This window comes from Triturus cristatus, chromosome 4_1 (assembly GCF_964204655.1).
Source record: "Triturus cristatus chromosome 4_1, aTriCri1.1, whole genome shotgun sequence".
Lineage (NCBI taxonomy): Eukaryota > Metazoa > Chordata > Amphibia > Caudata > Salamandridae > Triturus > Triturus cristatus.
This window is the reverse complement of record NC_140585.1, coordinates 126,278,579-126,300,546: the sequence shown is the minus strand read 5'-3', so window position 1 is coordinate 126,300,546 and position 21,968 is coordinate 126,278,579. Positions and strand designations below refer to the sequence as shown.

General features: G+C 48.9%; 1 non-coding gene across 1 annotated transcript; it reads right to left on the bottom strand.

Annotated features, from left to right (window-relative positions):
* Positions 1-5,411: 5,411 nt before the first annotated feature.
* On the bottom strand, positions 5,412-5,484 carry TRNAV-AAC (transfer RNA valine (anticodon AAC)). Its single transcript has one exon. It is a non-coding gene; the product is annotated as a tRNA-Val (tRNA).
* Between the last annotated feature and the right edge of the window lie 16,484 nt (positions 5,485-21,968).

Here is a 21,968-nt window from a genome sequence, read left to right as displayed (position 1 = left end):
ATGAAATATTTCCCAACTCCTCTGCCCCGCTAGATTCACTTCCAGCAGGACGGGGAAGGGGGAAGAGGGGAAGAGGGGATAACAAGAGAGACTCCACTGCAATGCCTGCTTCCTCAATTTCTATCTAGGACTGCTCTGGCATCTGTAATTACAAATAAACATATTACTAAAGTAATTCTCCTGACCCCAAGCTGCCTCCACCCACGTTCACCACACCCTTACCTTAACTAACAGTGGCATAGCCTCTCTCTGAATACGATGCTGGAGATATAGTAGATAATGCAGAGCTGAAGAAGTTGAAGTAGGTACTTTCTAGGCTGGCAGTTGAAGATTGTTGGTAAGCATAATATATATATATATTTCTACATACATGCGGTATCAATTCAAGTACTGTCTCTGCCTAGAGATTCTCATAGCCTTCCTGCGCTGCAACAGTTCTATGTTCAAGGAAGACTGCTCTGCCCCAAAAGCTGTCAGTCACATCATTGCAAAGTTCAAAGTGACCAGGACTTAATATTCAAAAACGTTCACTTGAAGCGCCGTGAAATTCTCACTAAAAATACGTTGAGTAACTGGGGCTAACTCCTACGCGTTGTCCTCCAAATTATCAGGTGAGCATAAACAAAAATAGACTCACCAATAGCCAGTACATAAACAGGACTCTAAACACATCACAGAAATTGCCTCAAATTTTGCTCTTGAGGACGAGTCTCTGAAAGACTTGAAGCGCTGCCAAAAGTCTCTTCATCTCCAGGTAGTCAGGCGGCGAAGTATTGCTGAAGAAATAATTCGCCCCTGAGGGAAAATCTTGTTGTGAGAGGATAAACTGAGAGACACTACCTCCTCACAAGAAAGTTCAGTTGAAATGCGTCGCGCTAGAGGAACGCGCGCACGAACTTGAAAATATTCGTGGAACACTAGACCGCTAACCTACAATATCGCTTCTTGAGAAGACGCCATGATGGAAGGGGCGGAAGGAGCACTAGTTACCATTTAAAGTGTTTCTGGGAAGGGAAATGACGGAGTCTGCTCCATGGGTAACTCAGCTGTTTTCTCCTATAAACTACAAGTTTGGGAGCAGAGGAGGAGCACAGATTGCCTTTCCTGACAGAAGGTGCAGTAGACGCATGTGCAATGAAATTCCCGCGTTTTTGGCGGCCATTTTAAGATACTCTGGTTACTTGTTACTAATACACATAGGTAAGCTTCCCCTAGATACAATTTAATATATGTAATTCAATATTAGTATTTATATAACAAGTTGATTATGGTGTTACACGTTATTTGAGAGGATTGCATCCGAGCAAGTCTCTTTCGTTAATAAAACCTTGCTCCATCACCGGCCAGCCCCGCGAAGGTCGAACTGTGGCTGCAGGCCCAAGGAAAGACAACTAGGCCCTGCAGAGTAGCAACAGCGCAGGCCCAGATACACCGCCGCCCGCCGCAGTGCTGGAAGCACGCCTCCGTCACAGGGTGCAATGGCGCCCGCAGGCCGGACCAAATCAGTAAGGCGCAATAGGTTCGACAGATAGCCTGGGGGGGCAGCCAGCTGCAGGGAGGACGGTGCAAATGGTGTGCAAGACTTCTGGCGATATCAGCACGGGGAAGACAGACTCAGGAAGGGCCGCGCACACAGGCTCCCAGAAGGTGCGTCACAGTGAGTTCCACAATGTGCTTCTGCGCTTGGAGCCTCAGCTCCCACAGGATTCCGCTTCTGGTGGTAGTCCATATGACTCTCGTGATGCGGCCATGACACAGCCGTAGACAGCGTCCAGTCGCGAGTCGCAATAGGCTTCCGAGCACCGCCCAACAGCAGACCCCACCAGGGCAGCCACAGTAGACCGCGGCGTCCGGAGTCAGATCCCACGTCGATTCTCGGTGATCACAGGGTTTATGAAAGTCGCTGGTGCGGCCGTCTGTTCCCAACAGCTATACTACACCCTGAGGGAGGATTGGGGAGGAGGTTCCCCCAGGTTCCGTCGTGGAAAAAGCAGGAATTAATGGGTTCCGGCCAGGAGCTCCACTAAGGTGTAGTCGCCATGCTCAGTGGTTAGCCACACCCCCCGTTATTGTTACTGGTAATTTGATTTGTTTATCTAAATTAAAGAATGTATATTTGTGGCGCACGTTGGCTGTTAGGTCGGCACTCACCTGTAAAGTTGACTATGTGTCTACCCAAAGGTGGTGAAGACATAACCCTGGGAGACTGATAAGAAACCTAAGTAATGATGTGTGGAGCCAAGCAAGAAGTGATGAAGGGTTATCCCAAGAAAATCCATAGAGACCAGAAGTATATGAGTCCAAAGGGGCCACCCGAGATGGTGAAGTGATTGACAGAGACGACATGAAAGAATGTATGAGTTTAGCCCGAAGTGGTGAAGTTTTAATTTAAGGAAACGCATACAGGACACAAGAGAGTGTGTTCAAGGGGTCCCCACAGATGTGGTGAAAGATCAAGGATCACCCTAAGATAAAATGACACACTACAGTAAAGAATTAACGGGGTCAGCTCAGAAGTGGTGAAGGAGCACCCCCTAAGGAGAAGGAGAAGGACAGACACCACAGTAAAGATTCCACATTCTTTTTCTCCATCTGTGCTACTCCTTATAGAAGCAAGTCAAGGAAAGTCTGGGAGACCTCAGTGCATGGTCTGAAGGGACCACCCAGATGTGGTGAAGCTGCAACCCCACAATATCAATAGACTCCTCAATAATGATCAGTGTGGTCCACCGTGAAATGGTGTAGGCACCAGCCAAGGATGTCTGCTCAGAAATGAGTCTATGCGGTTAGCCTGGAAGTGGTGATGGTGCAATCTGAGGAGAATGCAAAGATACCTCAGTGCATGGTCTTTGGGATACCCAGATGTGCTGAAGATGCAACACAACAAGATCCACAGACACGTGAATAATGTTCTATGTGGTCCAGTGTGAAATGGTAACGACACAACCCAAGGACGTCTGCTCAGAAAAGGATATATGGGGTCAGCTTGGAAGTGGTGATGGTGCAATCCAAGGAGAATGAAAAGACACCTCAGGGCATCGTCTGTGGGGACCACCCAGATGTGGTGAAGTTACAACCAAAGAAGATCCACAGAGGCCTGAATAATGGTCTACGTGGTCCATTGTGAAATGGTAACGACACAACTCAAGGAATTCTGCAGTGTCCTCAGAGAAGAATCTCTGAGGGCACTGCTAGACTTCCAGGTGCGCTGAGTGCACCTGGAAGTGGTGATGGTTCAATCCAAAGAGAATGAAAAGACACCTCAGTGCATGGTCTCCGGTGACCACCCAGATGTGGTGAAGATACAACCAAAGAAGATCCACAGAACACTGAATAATGGTCTACGTGGTCCATCATGAAATGGAAACGACACAACTCAAGGAAGTCTGCGTCTCCTGAGAAAAGGATCTATGAGATCAACCTGGATGTGGTGATGGTGCAACCCAAGGGGATTTAAAGAGCCCTCGATAAAGGGACTCTGGCTTCAACCTAGGAGCGGTGATTTCACAGAAGTCACTCACCTGCCAGTAACAGTGAAACCACTGAGCGCCCAGTGCTGATGTGCGCAGGAGTAAAAGTCAGACAATCCAGATGTATCGCACAGGTTTTGATGGACATCCTATCGGAGAAGAAGGCACGCGAGGTAACCTATTGTGATGTAGCCAGGAGGATTGCTTTTTGTAACGTGGAAACATGTCTGTATGTTGGTGCCTCAGACAATGCAAGGTCTGTGACATCAGGTCACGTGGTTCTTAATCCAATGGAAGGAGATGGGTGAATCAATTTTAATAGATTTTTTGTTACCTGTTATAACTATTCTTTTTTTTTATAAGCAAGGTGTTTTATAGTTTGGTTAAACTTAAATAAAGTATTTATTAAACTCATTGAAGGCCACTAACCAATTGGGGTTGATCCTGAAGACTACACAATGTGTGTGTATTTTGGAGACTACACAATGTGTGTATTTATAATCGCTGCTGTTCCCAGAAGTCCTTGCTCCCAGGGTGGAGGAAGCGGAACATTCAGATCATGAAGGTAATTCCAGTTAACCAGTTACAAGTGGTTTCTTCTAGATTCATTTGATGACGTGGGAGTTTGACTTTAGATGAACTGCAAAGGAGACATTCTACGCAATTCCTGCTGCATAGCGGAACTGGCCAATTGTGTCTATTGGAATGTTACTAGATCCATACAATGGTTCTTATATATTGAGGTCAAGGTCCTAGTGCCCATATGATGGACCAGGATCTAGTGGAAACCAGTTGCAGCTGGTGAACTGGGAATTCCAAAGAATGAAGGAAGGCACTTGTACGACACAAAACAAGTGCATGCGCATCATATGTAGATGCCTTTATTACAAATCCTTCCATCACTCTTCGCTCTGCCTGGGTAACACGCTTTGTTTCTTTACCTCTGTGTGTCTTCTCTGTGCTTGTGTCTCTCAGCCTCTCACTCTCTCTTAACTCACTCCCAGTGCCTGAGTCTCACACTCTTTCAACTTACTCCCAATGCCTGAGTCTCTCACTCTCTCAATGTTTCTTAACTCACTCCCAGTGCCTGTGTCTCTCACTCGGTCACACTCTCTTAACTCAGTCTCTCACTCTCTCTCTTAATTTAATATTTGTGCCTGTGACTCTCACTCTCACAGACACTCTCTTACTCACTCCTGCTTCCTGAGTCTCTTACACTCTCTTACCTCACTCACCGTGCCTGAGTCTCTCACTCTCTCACATTATTTTAACCCAGTCCGACAGCCTGAGTCTCTCATTCTGTCACACTCTCTTAACTCACTCCCAGTGCCTGCGTCTCTCACTTTCTCACACTCCCTTAACTCATTCCCAGTGCCTGTGCCTCCCACCCTCACCCTCTCTTAACTCACTCCCAACACCTGAGTCTCTCACACTTTCTTAACTCATTCCCAGCACCCGAGGCTCTCACTCTCTCACTCTCTCTTCGCTCCCAGTTCCTGAGTCTCTCACTCTCTCATTCTCTTAACCCAGTCCCACAGCCTGAGTCTCTCACTCTGTCACACTCTCTTAACTCACTTCCAGTACCCGAGTCTCTCACTCTCTCACACTCTCTTAACTCACTCCTGGTGCCTGAGTCTATCTCTATGTTTAGAGTTTGGACATTTTGTGCCTGTGTTTGTGTAAACATTGGTGTCTGCCTGTGTCAGTGCCTGTAGCATGTGCAGTGCCTGTGAGTGATGGATTCAAGCAGCTGTCCTGCTGTCTGGCTGTAAAGGGACAGGAGTCCGATGTCAGCCTGTCCTTGAATTAGCTGGATGTCTAAATGCGCACAGGGGAAATGCAAACGGTTTGAAATGTGGCGATGTTATCGGAGGAGTCCTACAGCGCGTGAGAATAATAAAAGAATAAGCTGTAGTGAGCTCGTGTGGAAAAGAAAACAAGTGTTTCCGCCCGGTCTCGAACCGGGGACCTTTCGCGTGTTAGGCGAACGTGATAACCACTACACTACGGAAACCCAGATGGGGTCTTTTGCAGTACTGTGGAGTCTTATAAGCGCTTATCGCTGACTACCACCCAGTCAATGGTGTGTGCTGAATAGTGCACAGATAAGAGGGCTTTTGCCCTTATAGATCTGAACGGAATGAACAGAACTGAATGCTGCACTGGAGGTCTCTCACTGATAGCCTAGAACTGAATATTGAACAGGGCAGTTGTCTCTCATTGAACCCATAGGACTGAATGCTGCACAGCTGGAGGTCTGCCGGAGTGAATGAGGCCTGCTGGAGTGAATGAGGCCTGCTGGAGTGATGGGTGCCTGCTGGGGTGAATGAGGCCTACTGGGGTGATGGGGGCTGCTGGAGTGAATGAGGCCTGCTGGAGTGATGGGGGACTGCTGGGGTGATGGGGGGCCTGCGGAGGTGAATGAGACTTGCTGGGATGATGGGGGCCTGCTGGGGTGAATGAGGCCTGCTGGAGTGATGGGGGCCTGCTGGGGTGAATGAGGCCTGCTGGGGTGAATGAGGCCTGCTGGAGTGAATGAGGCCTGCTGGGGTGATGGGGGCCTGCCGGGGTGAATGAAGCCTGCTGGAGTGATGGGTGCCTGCTGGGGTGAATGAGGCCTGCTGGAGTGATGGGTGCCTGCTGGGGTGAATGAGGCCTGCTGGAGTGATGGGTGCCTGCTGGGGTGAATGAGGCCTGCTGGAGTGATGGAGGCTGCTGGAGTGAATGAGGCCTGCTGGAGTGAATGAGGCCTGCTGGAGTGATGGGGGCCTGCTGGGGTGAATGAGGCCTGCTGGAGTGATGGGGGCCTGCTGGGGTGAATGAGGCCTGTTGGAGTGAATGAGGGACTGCTGGGGTGATGGGGGCCTGCAGAGGTGACTGAGGCCTGCTGGGGTGATGGGGGGCCTGCCGAGGTGAATGAGACTTGCTGGGATGATGGGCGCCTGCTGGGGTGATGGGGGCCTGCTGGGGTGATGGGGGCCTGCTGGGGTGATGGGGCCTTTTGGTTTTATATTGCTAGGGACCTCTTGGGGAATGACGGGTCGCTTGAAGATTGCTGAAAGGCCGCAGAGCACCCGACCGGCTCCTGGAACACTGACTGGAACAGACACAAGTTTGTGTAAAGTTTTGTATGTGATGCGTGTATCCGTAATGTGCTCCAACAACCGCCGAACCCTACTTTGTGATTCTTTGATGTCTTCAGGGGAGGGTGACTCGCCCTTCTCCTCTCTCCCTTGTGTTTGGAATTACAAGTAAAAGAGCTCAAGGGCAGTGTGTCCATCTCTCTTGACAGAATACTGTTCTGTGAGTGAAAGTAAACTGTACTCTTCCTGTCAATCGCACTGTTTCCGCTCCTTCGAATGTTCCCACGTGCCCCAGAACTGCTCTCTTCTGATGAGTCTGTCTTTGTTGTCCTCACTGCGCAGTCTGACGAATAGACGGATGTTTACTGTTGTGTGATACTTCTCTGTTTGGATTGTCCATACAAGCACCCGTAGCATGAAAGCAAACGTTAAGAAACTGCACCCTTAGGCAGAATTCACAGAGTAAGAACACGGCACGTGCTGCATCAGTGACGTCATTAGACCCGGTGAAGCCTCAGGCCGCCACCGCTGCCGCTACCAGTGCTGCCTCGCTCTCTGGTGCCCCGGGTTCGATTCCCGGTCAGGGAAGGTGCACTTTTGAAGCAACCATTTTTTTCTTGAGCGGTTACTGCGTTTTTCATATTTTTACATAGACTTTGATTTTGCTTAATTACACTGATTACTTTATGATGTGCCCTAATGAGACACATTGATAAGGATTGGTGCACATGTTATACCTCTTAATGACACAGAAATCAAGCAGGCAGACTCAATTGTCAACGTGGTCTTAAGAAGCTGCAGTTTTGTTTGGAATCTAATATCTTCGTGTTATTGTTCCCGGACCATGTTAATGAAAACACCTGGGCAAAGTCACAGTTCGCAGTGCACTAAAGTGCTCTGTGATTTCAGTGGAAATTCCGTTTTGAAAGAGAAGAGCGGCCCCCGCTACCGGTGCATCCTGAACAGATACAAGACCTATTGTGTCTCCTTGAGAGAAGAATCTCATCACTTAAGAGTCAGAGGGTCATTATGAACTGATTAGAGGTTGATGATTGGTCTAAGGCTGCTCACAAATGAAAGGGGCTCTTGGGGGCATAATGAGCCCCTTGCGGCGCCGGACCGTTACTTTTTGCGATGCTCCGATGACGCAAACTACAAAATTACATCCTTGCGATCATGCAAAGACACTTAAGGGTCTATTAGGATGGCGGTCAGATGGCCGGCAGCCAGTCGCAGCTTGTAAAACTCGCGGTGGAGGGGGTGAGTCGCGCGGGGGAGTTTAAAATTAAAAAAAGAAAACTAAACTTACCTGACCGAGTCCGGACCGCGCCGCCTCTGCTCCTGGGCCGGCTCCCCTCGCCAACGTTCAACTTCTGAACAGGAACAGCAGCCCTTCTCAGCCAATCCTGACGCTGCTCCAGCAGCGCCAGGATTGTATTAGCAGGGGCACTTGCTGCCCGCCTGCCAATTAGGAGACCGAGGGTTTCAGCATTGATCAACCCTCGCTCTCCTAATGCGCAGCTGCCACGCTAGCCAGACACTATTGCGCATGACTGGGCTGGTCGTAAAAATTCTCCGACCTTCAGCAGTCATGCGCACTTGTGTTGCTGCCTGCCCCTGGTCTGACATGTCAATCAGCATGACGCCGGACTGCCCACCCCCTACAGACTCTGAAGGGTGTGGGCGGTCCGACGTCATGCTGACTGACATGTCAGTTCTCCCTCGGCGTCTCTGAACTTAAGTAAACTGAGTCAGTTTACTTAAGTTCAGAGACGCTGAGGGAGCTGCGGTGTTGTAAATTGAAACAACGATGTGATTAAGCATTCACTAAAGACATTAATTCCCTTACTTTAGATCATGTTTCCTCTGTTATGTTGACCGAAGTTCGGACTCCATTTTGTATTGTCATGCTTCCACGTGTTCCCCACGAGAAGAGTCCAACCTCTGTGTTAGTTGCTCTTGTAATCTGCCTAGTAACAGTCTATAAATAGCTCTTTTGTCCATCTGGCGCATGCCCAGACTTGACCACATCTGTTATCAGTTAGCCTTGCTTGACCATGTTTTCGCGGGCTCAAGGAGTGTGTTAGCTCCGCCCACATATTGATTCAGTATCGAAAATGACCATAAATGGTAATGTTCTTTGGCCTCATGTTGTATCCACCCACTTATGAGCCCCTCTATTGTGTATAAAAGGGGACCATGTACGTAAGTTCTTTGTGCTACTCTATGCAATACTGAAGAGTGTTGTGTGGATTGTAGGACCACCCTTAAGGGTTAATAAATGCTGTCTTTATACTTTGCAGTTTCCGTGCCAACTTCCTTATAGATTCCATTACAGGAGAGCGAACCCTTGTGTCCTGCGGGCCTAGCTGGGGCCTGTATTCATCAATTGGCGCCCGTCACGTGGGGCTCATCGGCGACTCGGATGCTCGAAGGACTGGTCGCGACGAAGGTGAGGAATTTGGCCAGGGACGTGATCACTGCCAGCGGCGTCTTAGCCCTGGCATCCCGAGGGTTTTTCTTCCTTCCCTTCCGAGCTGACCGTCTGGGTGGCGCCGGTCCTCGACTGAGACCTCTTCTGTCGGTCCTGCCGTGAAAGCCGTTTGGGCGATTTTGGAGCTTGGCAGTTGGAATCTGGACTCTTGATTGGTAAGAACCGTTGTACGGTACTTGCTCCCAGTTTTTGAAGCCTGGTCTGGCTATTTTGAGTTTGATTTGTGATGACTAGTCATATTTTGTATTTGTCTTTGTGAAAATATATGCGTTGCAACACATATAGGCAGGTAATGTGGAGAGATTTCTCCGGGGCTGTGTAACCTTGAACGGCGCAACGATTAAGTGCCATTTTCTTCATAATATTGCATATTTTGCATTATTTCTGAGCATGCCTGCTTTTAGCGCACTCCGTAAGTGGTGTTGCTGCTTTGGAAACCGGTTGAACCTCGAGGAATCTGCTCCGGCTCCCCCAGAGGGGACTCCTAATAGGGATATGTATGTGAAGCATGGTCTTTCTTCCATAATGTACAGCACAGTATGGAGGAAATATACTAAGAAAGATCCTGAGTTGCGATGGCCTTTGTATGGATCGTTTGATATACGTAAGATTGAGTATGTGGAACAGTGTATGTGTAAACGGCGTGCTCGGCAGGATATGTTTGAGTGTGTGCGGTTGTGGGTGAAGGAAGTGCGTGAGCGAGAGAAGCGTGAGAAAGCGCTGTTTGATAAAGAACAACGGAAGAATGATCATGTGCGAGCACAGGAAGCGAGGCGTCGGGAGGACAAAGAACAAACGGAGAGACAAGAGAAAGAGCGTAGGCTGCAAGTCTCGGGTCAATATGCTGTTCGGCAGCCACTTTATCCTGTCCTTAATAATCTTGATGATGATTTTTATTTATTAGATCGCTCTCCGCCCCCTTATGTGGGCGCATCTGCTCCGAGGCCACAAGATTCTGACCCGGTTCCGGGTAAGGTAGATACGCGGTCCATGCTGTCGGCCGAGCAAATGGCTAAGCTTCGGCAAGTTTCCTTCCGTGCACTTAAGGGCAAGGTGTCCCTGGATGAATTGTTTCATACTTGGGGGCCGTGGCAGGAGAGAGAGAAATTGTATTTTTTGGGTCACTTTGCTGATGAAGTGACTGCTGCTTACCGGAAATATTCCAGTGTTTTTGAGCCTGATGATGTGACATTGGATGCTAAAGCATTGCATAATGGTGTTTTCTCTCCCTCTAAGGCTCCTGACACGGCTCGGCGGCTGTTCGCTTTGCGGGACGCGGTGCTGACCCTTAAAGGAAAAGCGCGCCAACAAGCAGGGGAGGTGAAGCAGTCGGATCCATGTACAGCAGAAGGCCACTCATCCACCTCCCAGTCAGATAAGGATGGCATAGTGCATGTTAAACCAATGCGAGAGGCGGCGCCTTTGTATGTTCCTCCTAAAGGAGCGGGGACTAGCTCGGACATTACCTCCGCCGATGCCAAGGGATATTTTGTGTATAATTGGGTTTATACTCCTTGGCATAGAGCTGATGTTATGGCCTTAAAGAATGCGTTGCCTGATCCCCGCAAGAATCCAGCGGCCTTCTACGAAGAAGTCGAGGGGGCCTTGAATTCTTGCGTTATGACCTTAGCAGATATAGACCTGTTCTTTGGCCTTATTCTACCACCGGATATGTGGCGATCTGTCCGAAAGGTAGATGATATAGTTGCCTTTAAGGCTCGGTGGTCTGACCTTGAGGATGAGGATAGGGAACGGAAGCCCGCGCAGAAACCACCCCAGAGTATTTTAGACCTCCCTGCTGCTATTCTGACTAAGTTGAAGACAATTATCCCCCCTAAAAAGATTGACTGGAATATGTTAGCTTCATGTAAACAGAAAGCTGACGAGTCCGTTGCGGACTTCTTTACGCGTTTTAAGGAGACGTTTCATGATTTTAGTGGCCAGTCGCTTACTGATGATACGGGTCGCCACCTCTTTGCGGATAAATATGTGGCTAATCTGCTGCCGGCAGTTGCGGCCCGTTTAAAAGCGAGCGAAAGTTCTTGGTCTTCCGCAACCCCGACGGCCCTCCTGACTATCGCTCAGTATTATGAGCGTCAGGAGCAAGAAGCAAAGGGCCAGGAGGAAAAGAAATCGAAAGATCTAAAAACAAAGGTGATGTTGGCACAAGTATATGGCCCGCCCCGACGGGGTAGTAATAGAGGTAGGGGAGGATCTTATGGTCCTCCCTCGGGCCGATCTGATTTGAATAGGAACCAATGTGCGTATTGTAAGCAATCGGGTCATTGGGCTAGGGACTGCCCGGTGTTGCATGCTTCGCGTCAGGGGCATACTCAGGGTGGCCCGCGAGGTAGAGGGGGTTTCTCGAACTTTAGAGGGAATTCTAACGAACAGGCTCGTTTTGACTCTGCTGGGCAGCACCGAGATAGATCAAATGTTTTCGATCGCCGGCATCAGTATCAAGTGTCGGGGATTGACCGATCGGGGTACCATGATTCTCAGCATGCATAGGAATGCGTTGGATGGGGGTTAGAATCAGTTGAGGTGCCGGTCGATCAGAAGGGTCCTTATGTATCGGCTGAGGTTTTGGGCTCTACTGATCAGTTCCTAGTGGATACAGGAGCGACACGTAGTGCGCTGTCTAAGCAATTGGTTCCGGGGGCTCCCCCATCCGGCTTAATGGTCACATCGGTAGGGTTTGACGGTACACTCTCCCGAAGCCCTCTTTCGCAGCCCCTCCTGTTTAAGGTTGATTCTTTTTCTGCACCCTGTCCGTTTCTGCTTGCCCCGTACACACCGGACAACATTATGGGCCTTGATATGTTAAAGCATTTTAGGGCTACGATCCGCTGCTCCCCTGCTGGTGTGCGGGTAATATTGAATGACAATTACCCCCGGTCTGAACGGATGTGTGCGATGTCAGAGGATGCGCTGTTAGCTACCCTCCCTCGTGCTTTGTGGGCGACGTCAGATACTGATGTGGGACAAATGGTGATTCCGCCGGTCCACATTAGTGTCCAGGAGGGGGCGGTGTTACCACGCCTCCCACAGTACCGTATTTCCCAGGAGGGCGAGGAGGCTCTCATACAGATAGTGCAGGATTTGATTGCGGTAGGGGTAGTGGAGGAGGTTCCCTACAACCTCTGTAACAGTCCGATTCTTCCCATACTGAAAAAGGATATGGATGCCAGAGTTTATCGGTTTATAATTGATTTGAGAGAAGTAAACAAGATCGTGATACCTCAGTACCCAGTGGTTTCCGATATCACGACGTTGCTTACTTTGGTCCCGCCTACGGCGACTATGTTCTCAGTGATCGATTTGAAGAATGCCTTCTTTTCCATTCCCATTCACCCTGATAGCCGATATCTTTTTGGGTTTACATTAAATAATAGATCTTATCGTTTTTGTAGGATCCCCCAGGGCTACACAGAAAGCCCTAGCATTTACAGTCAGGCTTTGAAAAGACAATTGGATTCCTTTGTTCTACTCGAGGGGGTCGCCCTCATTCAATATGTCGATGACATCTTGCTGGTGGCTGACACCCTGGAGTTGTGTGAAAAAAGTACGTTATCTTTACTTTCCTTCTTAGCATCCCACAATCATAAGGTATCTAGGAAGAAATTGCAATTCTGTAGACCAAAGGTGACTTATTTGGGTCACCTTTTGTCTAAGGAGGGACGTGCACTCACACCGGATCGTATCCAAGTAATTTTGGACACACCGAGACCGTCCACGCAGAAGGACGTGCGTGCATTTTTGGGTCTTGTTTCTTTTTGTAGACAGTGGATATTGGGGTTTTCACATATAGCTAAGCCATTGTTAGCCCTCTTGACAAAGGACACGCCTATCCCAATCCCTTGGTCAGATGAGTGTGATACTGCTTTTCAGCAACTACGACAGGCCCTTTGTTCAGCACCAGTGTTAGGGACCCCTGATTATGCAAAACCCTTTTCGTTGTATGTGCATGAGAAAGATGGATGTGCATTGTCAGTTTTAGTGCAGATGCACGGCGATAAGCAGCGCCCTTGTGCATATTTTTCGGCTGTACTTGATCCTGTCGCCCGAGCATTACCAGGGTGTTTTCGCTCGGTTGCGGCGACAGCTGTGTCAATACGCCAAAGTGAGGGAATTGTGTTATCCCATAAGCTGTTGGTATTAGTCCCCCATGCTGTCGATGCCCTGCTTAATCAAACAAAGACGCAGCATTTGACCAGTGCCCGCTTAACGGGATATGAGTTGACGCTTTTGGCTCCTCATATTACGTTGAAAAGGTGCGTAACGTTAAACCCGGCAACATTGTTGCCATACCCCGAAACCCAGCCTGAGGCGCGGAGAGCACATGATTGTATTCTCGTGACCGAGGAACAAACAAAGGGTCGTATTGATCTCCAGGATACGCCCTTTCCAGATGTAGATGGAGAACTGTGGGTGGACGGATCATGTCTGAAGCTACCAGATGGTACGACTTCAGCAGCGTATGCAATTACCACGTTGCAAACGATAGTGGAGACTGCACGCATACCACAGAAATCAGCTCAAGCAGCGGAACTGATAGCATTAACACGAGCATGTGAGCTCAGTACAGGATTGTGTGTGAATGTTTATACAGATAGCCGCTATGCCTTCGGAGTAGCGCATGACTTCGGCCTACTCTGGAAGGAGAGAGGGTTCTTAACGTCACATGGAGTACAGATAATGCATGGAGAGTTAGTTCACAATCTTTTAACTGCATTGACATACCCAAAGAAAATTGCCATCGTTAAGTGTAGCGCCCATAGGAAAGTAGTTGACAAAGTTGGAGGAGGGAATGCGTTAGCAGATCGAGTAGCACGGGAGACTGCGATGCAGCCCGGTGCTACTGTCATGTATGTAGTAAAGTCACAGGTGGAAAGATGGCATGATGCGAAGGAGGAAGTGCGGGAAATGCAAAGGACCGCTTCTGACAAAGAGCGGGAACAATGGGCTAATGACGGAGAGCTGGATGATGAGGGCTGCTGGAGAAATAAGCAGATGAATAGATGGAAATTACCTACGGCTTTTGTACAGCCTATGGTTCAGATGGCACATGGGCTAGCACATGTTGGAGCTTCCGCAATTGTAAAATTGCTTACCCAAGTCTGGGAGCATCCAGAGATTGCTAGCACGGCAAAGAGGGTGGTGCAGACTTGTATGATCTGCTTGAGGTATAACCCAGGAAAGGGTACTCGAACTCCAGCAGGAGGATTCGTGACACCCACTGCACCCTTCGAGGTTTTGCAGATGGATTACATCCAGCTTGAGCGCTGTAACAATTTGAAGTATGTTCTAGTAGTGGTCTGCGCTTTCAGCAAATGGGTTGAAGCGTACCCTACGAAAGACAATACCGCAATGACTACTGCGAAGCTGCTGCTGAAAGAGTTCTTCCCTCGATATGGTGTCTGTAGACTTCTGTGGAGTGATAATGGGCCTCACTTTGTAGCGGATGTTATAAAGTATGTCTTGAAGGGCCTGGGCATCACCCAGAAGTTTCACGCGGTATTCCACCCTCAGTCTGCGGGACTAGTCGAGAAGTATAATGGTACACTGAAGCTCAAGATCGCTAAAATTCAAGCTTCAACGTCTTTGACTTGGCCAGATGCTCTACCACTGGCGTTATTGTCAATTAGATCGGTACCACACTCTCGAACTGGCCTTACACCGTACGAGATTGTCTTTGGACGCCCAATGAATATTTGGGGTCTACCAAAACCTAAAGCTGTGTATTATGTACCTTGTGTAATGATGAACGATTATCTGGCACAGTTAACGGATAACTTGGTTTCTATTCATCAACAGGTCCGAGAGGCGCTCCCTGATCGGTCCACCGGTGAAGGACATGGTCTCCGACCTGGTGACCACGTGATGGTAAAAATCTTTGACAGAACAAACAGCTTGGAACCGAGATGGGTGGGTCCTGAGCAGGTCCTCCTTGCAACGAGGACGGCTGTGCGAGTCTCCAACAGAAAGAATTGGATCCATTCCCTGCACTGTAGGAAGGTGCCGCCCGGATTGGTGGAACCTGCCGTGCTGACCGATCAACGAGAAATTCTGGCTGCAGAGACAGGCCGTGCTGCGGAGCCAAACGCCACTGAGGAGCTCTTTCCGGACCACGCGACTCCTGGAGGAAGGCGATATCATCTTCGACCAAGGAAGTGAGTTCTCCAGTACCGGGACATACTGTCAGAACGGCCCTTGGGTTAGTGAAACGGAGAGCCGATGAGGCAAGGGGGGGGGATCAGCCCTGCATTAGTGTAGCAACACCCGTCTTGGCCCGCTGGTGAAGAAATCGACCGCTGCCCAAGGGGAAGAGTTCTGACAGACTTTTAGTTTCAGGAAGATATTGTGTTTTTTTTATTTTTTGACATGGAGAAAAAGAAAATCCTTTGTGCATTAGGGTTTATGTTGACAGTAGCTATTGTTGGGATAACCACATGGTTTGTGGAGGATGTAACTCCCGCTCGGAAAATACTTGTGTTGACAACTCCGGTGCCTGAGGAGCACTACTTTTATACATTACCGTATCAAGAGTTGAAGCATCGACAGTCTTATTTGAATAACACTTTCATTCAGATGTTGCATCATACCCACGTTGCTACGAACGCTACGAACTGTTGGATATGTGGGATGATGCCAGCCCATCAGAAGAAAGGAGGAACGCCATTTATACCACTTCCTTTCTCTCATAATGGCTCTTGTAGAGCATGGTATACTTTGCTTTTTGCCACTCGGAAACCGACAGTGGGACGATTGCTCTTCAGACTCAATAAAGAATGCCACCAAGATAAAAATGGGTATCCGCAAGCGAATGGGACAATTTGGGAGTGGGAAGAGTACCGACCAGACAATGAATCCATTCCCTACATCTTCACGAACACAAGAGACACTGTGGGAAAGGACAAATTTGTGATTCAAGTAGCACAAGCTCAAGCGGACCTGTGTGTCCAGAGTGTGGGTTTTATTCCTGTTGGTGTTAGTGATTGTATTACTGTTCTGAACATTGATGGGTTGAACAATAGTACCTTTTTAGCCTCCCATAATACGTACTTTGTGTGTGGAAATAAAGGTTATTACCGTTTGCCGGCTGGGTGGTCCGGGGTATGCTATGTATCATTTCTATTACCTCCTGTATTCCTAGCACCCGCATCTTATCATAAGGATCTGAAATTGTTGAATAATGTGACTGTAAATAGGTATAAACGTACTTTATCAATTGATGATGTAGATCAGACTGATACCAGTTTGCAACAGTATATTGATTTACACTTAGGACTGTTTTTCTTTGTTGGAGCTGCCCTGAACAGTAGGAAGATCCGAAGATTAACAAGAGTGGTAGAGGCTGTGACAAATCAGACTGCTGCTGCTCTTGGGAATCTTACGGAGGAATTGCAAATTACTAGAATTGTTGCATTGCAGAATCGTATGGTATTAGACGTTATGCTAGCTGACAGAGGAGGAGCATGTAAAATTATTGGAAGTAGCTGTTGTGTGTTTATCCCTGATCATACGCCATCAGTTTATAATGCCATCAACAAACTACATAAAATTGCAGCTGAAATCCATACAGAAAACGGCACTTGGTCCTTTTCTGGATGGTTTTGGGCATTAATTACTGCCTGGGGATGGAAGGTTTTAACTGGTCTCTGTGTTATTGTAGCAGTTCTGTTTTCGTGCTGTATCTGCGTTCAATGTGGTCCCTTGCTCTGCTCCTTATGCGTATCATTCTGTATCCCTGATAAGAAAGCTATTGCCGATGTTGCTCACCAGAAACGTCTAGCTAAAGAAGTTGAAGAAATGATGACAATTGACATATATGATGATTATCCTAACAAACCGGATGTCTTCAGTAAATGCTGAAAGGGTCGTCTGTTGTAAATTGAAACAACGATGTGATTAAGCATTCACTAAAGACATTAATTCCCTTACTTTAGATCATGTTTCCTCTGTTATGTTGACCGAAGTTCGGACTCCATTTTGTATTGTCATGCTTCCACGTGTTCCCCACGAGAAGAGTCCAACCTCTGTGTTAGTTGCTCTTGTAATCTGCCTAGTAACAGTCTATAAATAGCTCTTTTGTCCATCTGGCGCATGCCCAGACTTGACCACATCTGTTATCAGTTAGCCTTGCTTGACCATGTTTTCGCGGGCTCAAGGAGTGTGTTAGCTCCGCCCACATATTGATTCAGTATCGAAAATGACCATAAATGGTAATGTTCTTTGGCCTCATGTTGTATCCACCCACTTATGAGCCCCTCTATTGTGTATAAAAGGGGACCATGTACGTAAGTTCTTTGTGCTACTCTATGCAATACTGAAGAGTGTTGTGTGGATTGTAGGACCACCCTTAAGGGTTAATAAATGCTGTCTTTATACTTTGCAGTTTCCGTGCCAACTTCCTTATAGATTCCATTACAGGAGAGCAAACCCTTGTGTCCTGCGGGCCTAGCTGGGGCCTGTATTCATCAGCGGGCACGGGCGGCTTGTGGGGCAATGCCCCAGCGCCCTAATGGACGCACCACCACTGCCGGAGGCGGTCATCCGCCCGCGATCGCAACCCAGAAAACTGCCCGTCCCATTAGCATGGCGGTGACGACCGCGGCGCGGAGATTTTCAACCCGTCTCTTTTCTGCCTGTAGCAGTCCGCACGCTTGCCTGGCGGTTGGAGTTGGACCACTAAAATGGGGCCGGTGCAGAGTCCGGCTCCGCCGGCATGATTATGATGCCGGCGGCAGCCAGTCTTTCCGTGGCGGTGGAACTGCCATGGAAAGGCATGTGGCGAATGTCCCATGGTACCCCCCCTACATGTCTCTGTACCAGGTGGCAGGCACTGTGCAGTGCCTGCCACGCAGTGCAGGGATATGCTGGACATGCTTGTTTGGACATCGCGGCGGTGCTGCTGGTAGCAGCAACCGCCGCAATGTTAAATGCCGCAATCATACCGCCATGGTCGGATTTCGACTGCGGAGCATACTAATTGGACCGGCGAGTATGCCGTGGTCCTAGCGGGCGGTGTATTCCCACTACCATGGCGGTCAGAGTGATTTTCCGACCGCCATTCTAATAGACCCCTTAACATGGCTTAACGCTGCCTTTTACATAAGGCCCCCTTTCACGCTATGGTTAGCATGAAAGGGGTGGGCAGTAGGTGTTGCGGTGGGCGTTCCACACACATTCATTTTGATACTGCCCCTATGTACATGGGTGGTGTACATAGGAGGCAGCGCCAAAATTAAGACCAGGTAAATCCTGGTCTTAAGTTGGCGAAACGAGGAGAAATGCATCATTTCTCCTTGTTTTTGATTTTTCCATGCGTGCTGCCTTGTGCAGCAGCACACATGGAAAAAGCAAAATGCCAAGGTTTGTTTATATACAGCAAGGTGTCCCTTCCTGTACATAAACAAACCTGTAAAAAAGGCAATTTTATCACTTTCATGTATGGTGCATTAAGCAGCACCCATGAAAGTGACAGAATGGCACTTTAGGATTGCTTATGGATACCTTCCTACACATAAACAATCCTCCCCTGCACGCAGACATCCTTGTACTATGGTGCAAGGGGGCCTGTGTTGCCGCTAGGTTGCTAAACTTAGCGCCATTGCAGGGGGAAACACAGGGCTGCAGCACATTCTTGTAAATATGGTGCAGCCTTGCGTTTCAGAAGTGGCGGAGTGCGGCGTTAAGCCAAGGAGGCTAATGCTGTGCTCTGCCACTTCCTTGTACACATCCCCCTTTGAGTGGCTTTGAATGGCCTCATAGATCTGAAGTGAGGCAAGTCAATGCAAATCGCTACGTTGCCCTACTCTAGGCTCGGGAGGAGTTCCATGGGTGGTACAGTGGGTGTTCATACGCAACACCCATGGATTTTGACTCTTCCCTAGATTTACACGACTATGCAAAGCTGGGAATGCCCCAAAAGCTTACGTTTCCCGAAGTGAGGCATAAAGAGGGGAAGTATCTTTATTTTTCCTCATTTCTTCCTCTTTCTATTTGCACCTTAGACATCCAACTGCAACTGCAGCCGCCTCCTGCACCACCTCTTCTGCCCATGACACCTAAACCATGGATTATAATTATTTGATGGAAAGCAAAGTGAGATAAGGAAGAAAGCAGAGCCAGAAAGTTAACCCCAGAAAGGAATTCTCTACACTTCAGGCACTCATGAGGGAACCATGAGAGCTCTTTGGGATCCTTGGGCTAATTTGAAACTTAGTGGCTTATTTGCTAAAGAGGTTTTTCTATTAGTAGGCATATAACGTGCGATTCGTCCCACCACACTTGTCCCCTCTTTTCCCACCACAAAAGGCACCATACCAGTGGATGGTCTTCACTGCGTAGTCTTTATTAATTCTCAGATAACGTCATCTTTATTGTATATGCACTGTCAACATTAGACCAACTTTTATTAACCAATCCAACACCCATTGATAACATTGGGTTGCACAGTATTCGTTTGAACCACAGGTTACAGTTGCAATTGTATTTACAGTTCAGGATCTCCCGAGACACACGGTATTCGAGTTGTACCAGCAGGACACAACCCATCTCCATTGCTTCCATTTCAGGCAACTACCCGTCGTCTACCTCCTAGACGCGGCCACCAGAGCACTGCTTTGCGCCTTTCCTTGCGCACCAGCTTTATACCAAGTTGCTTCCTCCAAGCACCGGCATCTCGGGTAGGGTCGGAGAGTCCAGGGCCACCAGCAGGACGGCGCCCTCTCCCGCCAGCCCGGAGCCCCATTGACTGCCCTCCTTGTTCCAGGATTGGCCAGTCCCCGTCAAACAGGAGCCCCCGCCATTTTCTGGCCCGGGACCCCGCCTGCTCTACCTTAAAAAATGAGGGATGGGTGGGTGGGCAACTTTGCTTCTGGCTGCGACCTGCTGGGCACCCGAGGCAAGAGGACAAAGAGGGCTTCTCCCTCGTGCACAGCTTTCTTATCACTTTCCCTGGAGGGGCCGCCTGCGTACCTAGATGACGCACTACATGCCTGCCTACCTCCTAATATTTCCTGGTCGCCCCTCCCACTCGCCCTGCCCAGATGTGTCCTGGCCCAGCCTCTCTGTTGCCTCTCGCACGAAATGCCACTAAGGGCCCCCCACCCCTAGGCGCGGTGGGGGCCTCTCATTTTGAGTCATTTTTTGTCACCTAGAGACTTGCTTTTAGTGTTAAATGTCAAGGTGGGCACAAAGTAGGGAGAGGATGTGGTCTAACGGCTAGACTGCCGACCTTGGAGCTGGGAAATCAAGGTTTAAGCCTCGAGGTCGACTCCACATCCTGTGAATCTGGGCAAATCAGGTAATCTCCCCGTGCCTGTACAAAAAAATGAATGTGTCTCGTGCTCATATAAAGCTCTCCAATACTTTCTCTAAAAGCACAAGCAAGACCGACCGTGGCAGCTCCTCTGCTATGGTGGAGGAGCGTCGCCGCGCAGCTTTCAAACAGTGCGAGAAGCAAACACATATCTTTCAGTTATTATCATTTTATGTTTGTGCTGCTTTGTGGTGGGCGGGTGGGCGGGTGGGCGGGGCTGCTCTGCGAGCAGGGCAGTGGAGGAGTGGTTTTCCCAAACCAGTCATGCGCACTTTCCCCCTTCTCCATGCAGGCTGCATTTCAGCCTGCATGGAGAACAGGCCCACCCCTCTAGCCCCTGGCTGAGTGCCGTGTCACGGCGCTCAACCAATCACAACGCTGCATTGCAGCACTGTGATTGGCTTAGGGGAGGAAGCAGGCTGCCTGCTTCCTGTTCCTGAAGTCAGAGGCAAGAGAGCAGGAGCAGAGACGCAGGACCTGGCACTGGTAAGGCAAGTGATTTTTTTATTTTTCTCTCTCCCCCCTGCAATTGCGACCCCCCGCGTGTCCTCCACGCAAACACAAACAACTCCAGGCTCCCGCTACCCCACCCGCGAACCATGCGGGCCACCACTGAAGATAGCTGGCAAACACATGCACTCTTGTGTGGTGCTTAAGCAAAAAGAAAAAAGTAGATCCCTAAAATTGAAAATTGGAAGGGTATAATTAAAGAGGAAATGCTCAGGAGGGCCAAGGCAAGCCATCAAATACGTATCTAGCAAATGAGAGTCTCTAAAAAGCAAACCAATGGTAAGCAATGGGTGGGCTTTAAGCCGCTGTATACTCTTGGTAAGACGACAATTGGTCTGTTGCATCCAGACAGCTGGCACTGTCTGGTCGGCTCGACCCTAAACAAGCATTAGCAAAATCACTAGGTCTCGCCTTTGGGATCTTTGGGCTTTGTCCAAGCCTTTTAGCCATGCTGCACAGCATCTGTAAGAGGCCACAATATGCAGCACAGGTTGTCCAGGTGGTTAGATGACGCGGAGAGCGTGGTGTTCAGGGAGTGAACTCTCCGGAGCGGGGGACCTGACCTGGCTGTGGGCCCTGGCTGATGATTCTCCCCCTTCAAACTGACATTGAATCAAATACCCATCAGGCTCTTGGAACGAAAAGTGAGGGGAGGGCAGTGCCTTGAGGAGGATGAATGTCATAATATCTTTCTTTGGTGAAGCTGAAGTTTGTGCAAGAACAGTATGTTTGGCGGAGGAATGTCTAAGAATACAACAGTGGGGTAACAAAACCTTAAGCGCCCCTACAAGGAGCCAGGATGGGGCCCCATAATCCCTCATCCTGTACTTGTTCACCCCTTCCTGCCTTCAGGCTATCTCAGAAGCTGAACTATTACTCCTCAAATGAAGCCCCACAGGCTCTGGCATTAGACTGCAGCTCTGGGCCCTTGTTGGCACACAGGTGACACAGGACTACAGGTGTGTAAAAGAGAAAACTGACAGTGAACGCCTCCTGCAGCCCTCGCCCTAAGAGCCAGGCGTGCTCGGAGCCATCAGAAAACCTGCCTCGTGAACCTCTGAAATATAATGTTAAAATATGACAAT